The sequence below is a fragment of the Giraffa tippelskirchi genome, chromosome 7 (genome assembly GCF_054371585.1).
Source record: "Giraffa tippelskirchi isolate mGirTip1 chromosome 7, T2T-mGirTip1v1.2.pri, whole genome shotgun sequence".
NCBI lineage: Eukaryota > Metazoa > Chordata > Mammalia > Artiodactyla > Giraffidae > Giraffa > Giraffa tippelskirchi.
Window position 1 is genome coordinate 154,168,067 of NC_137281.1, and position 7,904 is coordinate 154,175,970.

Here is a 7,904-nt window from a genome sequence, read left to right on the forward strand (position 1 = left end):
CTTTTCAGATTGGTTTCTTTCATTTGGTCATATATACTTATATTTCCTCCATGCCTTTTCATAGCTTGATAGCTCATTTATTTTTAGCACTGGATAATATTTCATAGATGTAACATAGTTTATTTATCAATTCATTTGCTGAAGGACATATTGGTTGCTTCCAGGTTTTGGGAGTTATTAATAAAAGTAGTAGTTGCTCAGTAGTGTCTGACTTTGCGACCCCATGGGTCCTCTGTCCATGGAGTTCTCCATATAAGAATACTGGATTGGTTTGCTATTCCCTTCTCCAGAGAATCTTCCCTATCCATGGATCAAACCTAGGTCTCCCACCTTGCAGGCAGATTCTATATAAGTGAAGTTTTTGTGTGGATATATCTTCAGTTCCTTTGATATCAGAGAATATGGTTGCAGGATTATATGGCAAACTTATATCTGAAACCATCAAATTGTTTTCCAACCTAGCTGTACAATTTTGCATTCTCTCCAGCAGAGAATGGGAGTTATTGCTTCACATTCTTATCATGATTTGGTGGTGTCAGCATTCTGGATTGGCCATTCTTGAAGGTGGCAGTGATATTTCATCACCATTTTAATTCATATTTCCCTAATAAAAGGAAAACACAATTGTATGCTGGCTCTAAAATTCATGATGGAAATAACATAATTATGAGAGAACAACATGCAAATACAGTAGGGGCTGGAGGTTTGAATGAATGTTTATCAACTTAAATGATCACGTTGACAGTAGATATGTTCATGAATCACTCTCATCCCCTTTTTAACCTGAGGAAACCAACACTAGAAGAGGTTATTTAACTTGAACTCTGATCACAATTAGGGGCTTCCATGATGGCTCAGCAGTAAAAGAATCTGTTGCAATGCAGGAGATGCTAGTTAGATCCCTGGGTTGGGGAGATCCCCTGGAGGAGAAAATGGCAACCCACTCCAGTATTATTGCCTAGGAAATCCCATGGACAGAAGAGACTGGCGGGCTGTAGTCCATAGAGTTGCAAAGAGTTGGGCATGACCCAAACCACTGAGCACTTCAACAACGTGATCACAATTAAGGTGACAAAACTGAGGTCTGAAACTCTTTCTGACTCTAGATCACAATCACTGAGACCCTTAACCTCTGTACCACATGGAGTCTTCAAGGACAATGACGTTTGCCTTTTTTTACTCTACACAATTGACATCTACTTTAGAGTCTGGCATACTTACATAGAGAAAAGATCAGTAAACTCTTATTGTACTAAACCACGTTAAAAAGCCTAAACTCTTCATACCTGTGAAAACTTCTAGCACCAATAATAGTCTACAAAAAGGAAAAAAAACAAAAAGATAAAAAGATAAAAAAATTCCTTTTTTTGTTTCCAATTCTTGTGTTATTGTTCTTACTGATCATTATTTCTCTATTATATATTCGAACTTCAGTAAAATTTTGAAAAATCTTAAAGTATTAAGTGTGAATCCTTCTTTTGTGCATTCCTGTTAAGGTAATGCTTCTAATTTTTCATCTCTAAGTAGGATGTTTGCTATATGTTTTGTTGGTTTTCTTAGTTTAAGGCTGTTAACTTTAATAAATGTTTTGCAAGAATTTTGTTTGTTTCAGTCATAAATGAACATTAAATTATAAGACAGTTCTCTATCTATTGAAATTATTCTGTAGCTATTAATTTTCCTTTTGAAGTGTTAATATCATTAAGCCCAGTTGATATATTTGTTGTTATTGTTCAGTCGCTAAATCATGTCTGATGTTTGTGAACCCATGGACTGCAGTATGCCAGGCCTACCTGTCCTTTATCAGTTGATAAGTTCTCAGCTGGGGGTGATGTTACCTTCCCTTCCTCTACCAGGAGACATTTAGAATTATCTAGAGACATTTTAGAACTTGTGCCTGGAAGAGGCTATGCTCCAGTGGGCAGAGGCATCTAGTCAATAGTGACATCTGGTAAGAAGAGGTAAAGGGTACTGTTGAACATTCTATAAAACACAGGATAGACTCCCAAGTCAGATATCCGCCCATTCCAAAATGCCAGGAGCACCAAGCTTGAACCACCTTCCTCTAGGTGAATTGTGGACATTCTCACACACCAGCAGAGCTGTGTAATCTTTAAATATATATTGAACATTAATGACATATTAAAATGTATACACGGTTCCTTCTCTGACAGAGCTTATTGTCTGGAATGAGACAGACCCCACAGTCATTCAGTGTGGTTTGGAATAATGGGGGCTACAAGGCCGTAGGATACAGTATTCATTGGAAAAATAAAGGAGGACATTTGCCTAAACAAGTCCTAGCAAGAGTTGTATAGTACATTTTCATTCATTCTTTAAATCATTTTTTTACATCAAAATCTCATTAAGGCAATGCTGTTTTATTTTAAATAGCACAATTCAAAGAAAAATTGTACTCCTTAGCCAACTGGATGTAACATTGTTAACTAATAAATAGATGCAATAATCCCAACCACCTCCCTGCCAATTTATCTTTCTCCCCCGCCTTCCACCACCCCATGCCTTTGTCCTTAAGGTTTGAAATGAGTTTTTAGTTTTAATACAGAGAAAATAAAAAACGAACACATATTGGTTTCAGATTAGAAAATATACTTTTTGTAAATCTGTTACAAGATTTTCTATTTTACATTTTTCTCCTTCATCTTCAGGGAAATTCTCATTCTCTCTCTCTCTCTCTCACTCCTGCAATGTTATTAATATCCATTTACATTGACAGTAAATAAAAGGCATCTGCAGGGTTGGTGATACACTGATATGTCTTCAAACTTTATGACTTTTCTCCTAGTATTTGAGCTTCATAATGTGCACTTTCTGCTCTGATCCAATTAATCTTAAACATAATACCAGGCATGGAGACTGTTTGGTTTTAATTTACTAGGTTATAACTAGTGGTATTTTCTCCTTCAGTATCGCTCTGCACCCATAAATTATTTGGTAGCAATTATCTCTTAAAATGCATCCAAATGCTTTTCACTTGCTTCCTGAATTCCAAATAAGCCATCTATTAGGATATTCCTAAGAACTTATTCTAAAGTTCCTTTTATCCCTTTCTCTAACAGAGAGATAGGTGTATGATTTTTCTTCTTCTTCTTTTTTTTTTTGGTTTAGCATGCAATGTGTGTAACATGAGGAGTGCCAGTAGCTAACCTCACCAAAAAGAACTCTGTGTACAATGCTTTGCAAGTTAAAAAAAAAAAAAAAGGTTTAAACTTCAAAACTCTCTGATAGCATTTATCAGCTAAGCTATTAAAATCAGAATTTAAAATTGGGGGCTTTTAGAAACATAGTTAAGTGCTATGTTTGATGTAAATAGTTAGGTAAATCTTTGAAACAGGGACCACAGACATAACTGCTTGTATAAGTGGATGAATCTATAAAAATGTCAATGGGATGCAATAGGAAGAACCAAAAGGGTTCTTATCCTCAGGCAGTCTTGTCTTCGAATCTTTGAAGTGTCTCTCATATTTTCACTTTCACTGTAAGCTGGATTACTGTAGCTCCTTCACCCTCTCTAATCATGAGGGTTCTACCTTGCAAAAAAAGATGGTACTCTTACCTTGAAGCATTGTTGTATCGATGAAAAGTCAAGTAATAACAATGATTATGCTACTATTTTTCTGAGCTTGTTACGTGTACTGTCTCATTTAATTCTCAGAAACTGTTAATGTGTACAAGAAATGAAATTACAGAGAGGTTAAGTAATTGGCCTCTAGTTTGCATAGTCATTGATATTACTAGGTAGGATTAGGAGTAAATCCAGGTAATGTGGGTCAGAGCCCAAATTTACAGCTACTATACGTATAATAGACACTAAATAAATAGCTGGTACGATTATTGAGAAAAAGTAGCACATATATGTGTTTAATATTATAGTTAAAAGATTATTTGATGAAATACTGAATCTTTTTTTTTTCTTGCATATTATGGACAAATATAATAGAGAACTGTAGCCTGAGTTTCCCAGCTCCACAATACTATTAACTATACAAGCAAGTTGGCAGTTAAACCTATGTTAGAATAAAAAGCTAAAGTGTGTTTTGTTGCAGTGTTTATCTAAGCATCAGGTCTCAACATTGGTTCCTAAACTCAATTTGCTTTCCCTAACTATCTAAGTCAGTTGTGTGAATGGCACCATATCTTCTCAATAATAGCACAACTTTGCACTTAATTTTAATTAGCTAAGCATAAAGTAGCTGGGATGGCAATCAAACAGATGGAAAATTGATACCATAATGGCCCAAATGTTGAAGACCATCACACAGAGAAGATTATTTCTTTTTTCCTCTCTACTCTTGAAAATAAAAATATTTCTCCATGAAATGCTTAGCAGACCTCATGGATCTACTCTTATTTTAAATAGTGCATGAATAACAGTAAATAGGCAAGCTTGCAGTGGTATATATAACACCTGTTCACAAGTTTGGTACTATTAAAATAACACACATCGTCTGAAGTATAATTTCAGAGCTATGAGTTTTCAAATAGCTAATGAGCCTTGGAATATTTCTGTAAATAATTGAAAAATGGTTAATTAAAAAAAATACCATAAAAGATATCATTGGATGATGCAATAAGCCTATCACACAATATTCCAAGAAGGCTTACTGGATGGAACTTATTTAGTTTCTGGTAAATCTACCAGGAACTATGTTCTGACCCTCGGATTTGCAATCTCAGTAAATTTAAAGTTTGATGCTAAAGTTTATGTTACAAGGAAGAATTAAATTAAACAACATCACATGGATAATATGGTGATATATTAATATACGGTAAAAGATCATTCTTACAGGAAGCCATGTACTCTAATGCAAGGATCGGCACATTTTCCTATAAAGGCTTAGGCAGTTAATAAATATTATAGGCTTTGCAGGAAAAATCGTCCTTGTTGCCATTACTCAACTCTGCTTATGCATTAGGTTGGTGCAAGTGAGATTGCTGTTTCAGACTGTGAATTTTAAATCATGCATACGTGCACACTCCGTCACTTCGGTCATGTCCAACTCTGCAACCCTATGGACTATAGCCCACCAGGCTCCTTTGCCTATTGGATTCTCTAGGGAAAAGTACTGGATGGGTTGCCATGTCCTCTTCCAGAGGATCTCCCCCACCCAGGAATTGCACCCGCATTTCTTGCATCTCGTGCATTGCAGGCAGATTCTTCACTCACTGAGCTACATGGGAAGCCCTTGAAATCATAATAACTAGGCCCAAACACATATTTATCAATCAAAATATGAACCATTACAATCTACATTTTTTTTTTCCAACAAGAAATAAGTTTGTTTATTCCTGTAGCATGAAAACCCATGCTTCAGGATTCGACAAACTCTTGATAAGCATTTTCTTCTTCCTGCTCGTTGTGGAGGCATTTCCCCTGCAAAAAGTTGTCGAGATGCTTAACGAAGTGGCAGTTGGTTGGTGAGAGGTCAGGTGAACATGGCCGATGAAGCAAAACTTTGTAGCCCAATTCCTTCAACTTTTGAAGCATTGATTGTATGGCATGCAGTTGGGCATTGCCCTGGAGAAGAATTGGGCTCTTTCTGTTGACCAATGTTAGCTGCAGGCATTGCAGTTTTCAGTGTATCTCATCAATTTACTGAGCATACTTCTGAAATATAATGGGTTTTCAGGGATTCATAAAGCTATAGTGCATCAGACCAGCAGCAGACCACTAAACAGTGACCATGACCTTTTTTTGGGTGCAAATTTGGCTTTGGGACGTGCTTTAGAGCTTCTTCTCAGTCCAACCACTGAGCTGGTCATCACCAATTGTATAAAATCAACTTTTTGTCGCATGTCACAATCCGTCAAGAAATGGTTGGCTGTTGTGTAGAATAAGAGAAGATGACACTTTGAAACAAAGATTTTTTTTTTTCCGGTTAGCTCATGAGGTGCCCACTTATCGAGCTTTTCCACCTTTCCAATTTACTTCAAGTCGAACGACAGTAGAGTGGTTGACATTGAGTTCCTCAGCAACTTCTTGTGTAGTTGTAAGAGAATCAGCTTCAATAATGGCTCTCAACTGGTCATTGTCAACTTCCAGTGGCCAGCCACTACACTCCTCATCTTCAAGACTCTTATCTTCTTTGCAAAACTTTCTGAATCCCCAACGCACTGTACATTTGATAGCAGTTCCTGGGCCAAATGCACTGTTGATATGGAGGGTTGTCTCCACTGCTTTGTGACCCATTTTAAGCTTGAATAAGAAAATTTCTTAAATTTGCTTTTTCTTTAACAGCATTTCTCTAGTCTAAAATAAATATAAAATAAACAGCAAGGAATAAGTCATTAGCAAAGAAAGCATAAAGTGAGAAATGTTCATTAAAATGATGTATAATATAACCACAGTTATTTAAGAGTGTATTCCAATATCAAAGGGCAAAGTTCAACAATGTAAAACCGCACTTACTTTCACACCAACCTAACAGTACAAAAGTAGCCATAAGCAATACACAAATCTGTGATCAAGGTTGTATCCCTATCCAACTTATTTATGGACACTGAAATATGAACTCTATAAAATTTTCACATGTTATGAAATATAACTCTTCTTTTGTTTCTATTCTCTAACCATTTCAAAAAATAAAAATGATTCTTAGCTCATGAACTGTGGTCTTTGTCTACTGACCCTTGCTCTAATGCAAAGGTCAACAAATTCACCCACAAGTTAGGTGACCATAGAATTTACTGTATAAATCTGGAAACCTTACAGTGAAAAGATGCTCTAAAATTATTAAAATTATACATATTTTGAAATGTTATTACTATTTTACAATAGTGCTTTTTTTTTTACAGTAATACTGCTTTTGTTACTATTTACATAGTTTTACAGACTGTTTAATTATAACAAATACACAAGCATCAATTCTTTGGTGTTCAGCCTTTTTTATAGTCCAACTCTCACATCTATACATGACCACTGGAAAAACTATAGCTTTGACTAGATGGACCTTTGTCAGCCAAGTTATGTCTCTGCTTTGTAATATGCTGTCTAGGTTTGTCATAGCCTTTCTTCCAAGGGGCAAGCATCTTTTAATTTCATGGCTACTGTCACCATCTGCAGGGATTTTGGAGTCCAAGAAAATAAAGTCTGTCACTGATTCCATTGTTTCTGCATTTATTTGCCATGGTGTGATGGGACCAGATGACATGATCTTTGTTTTTTGAATGTTGAGTTTTAAGCCAGCTTTTTCACTCATCTCTTCCACCTTCATTAAGAATCTCTTTAGTTCCTCTTCGCTTTCTGCCATAAGGGTGGTGTCATCTGCATATCTGAGGTTATTGATATTTCTCCTGGCAATCTTGATTCTGGTTTGTGCTTCATCCAGCCTGGCGTTTCACTGGCGTTTCACGTGATGTACTCTGCATATAGGTTAAAAAAGCAAGGTGATAACATAAATCCTTGATGTACTCCTTACCCCAATTTGGAAGCAGTCTGCAGTTCCATGTCCATTTCTAACTGTTGCTTCTTTACCTGCATGCAGGTTTCTCAGGAGACAGTTAAGGTGGTCTCATATTCCCATCTCTTGAAGAATTTTCTACAGTTTGTTGCGATCCACACAGTCAAAGTCTTTGGCATAGTCAATAATGCAGAAGTAGATGTTTTTCTGGAACTCTCTTGCTTTTTTTTGATAATCCAATGCATGGTGGCAATTTGGTCTCTGGTTCCTTTGTCTTTTCTAAATCCAACTTGAACATCTGGAAGTTCTCATTTCACGTATTACTGAAGCCTAGCTTGGAGAATTTTTAGCATTACTTTATCAGTGTGTGAAATGAGGGCAATTGTGCTATAGTTTGAACATTCTTTGGCATTTCCTTTCTTTGGGATTGGAAAGAAAACTGACCTTTTCCAGCCCTGTGGCCACTGCTGAGTTTTCCAAATG

General features: G+C 36.3%; 1 pseudogene; it reads right to left on the minus strand.

Moving 5' to 3' along the window:
• Positions 1–5,243: 5,243 nt before the first annotated feature.
• Positions 5,244–6,262, minus strand: LOC145512934 (histone-lysine N-methyltransferase SETMAR-like; annotated as a pseudogene).
• Positions 6,263–7,904: the final 1,642 nt, after the last annotated feature.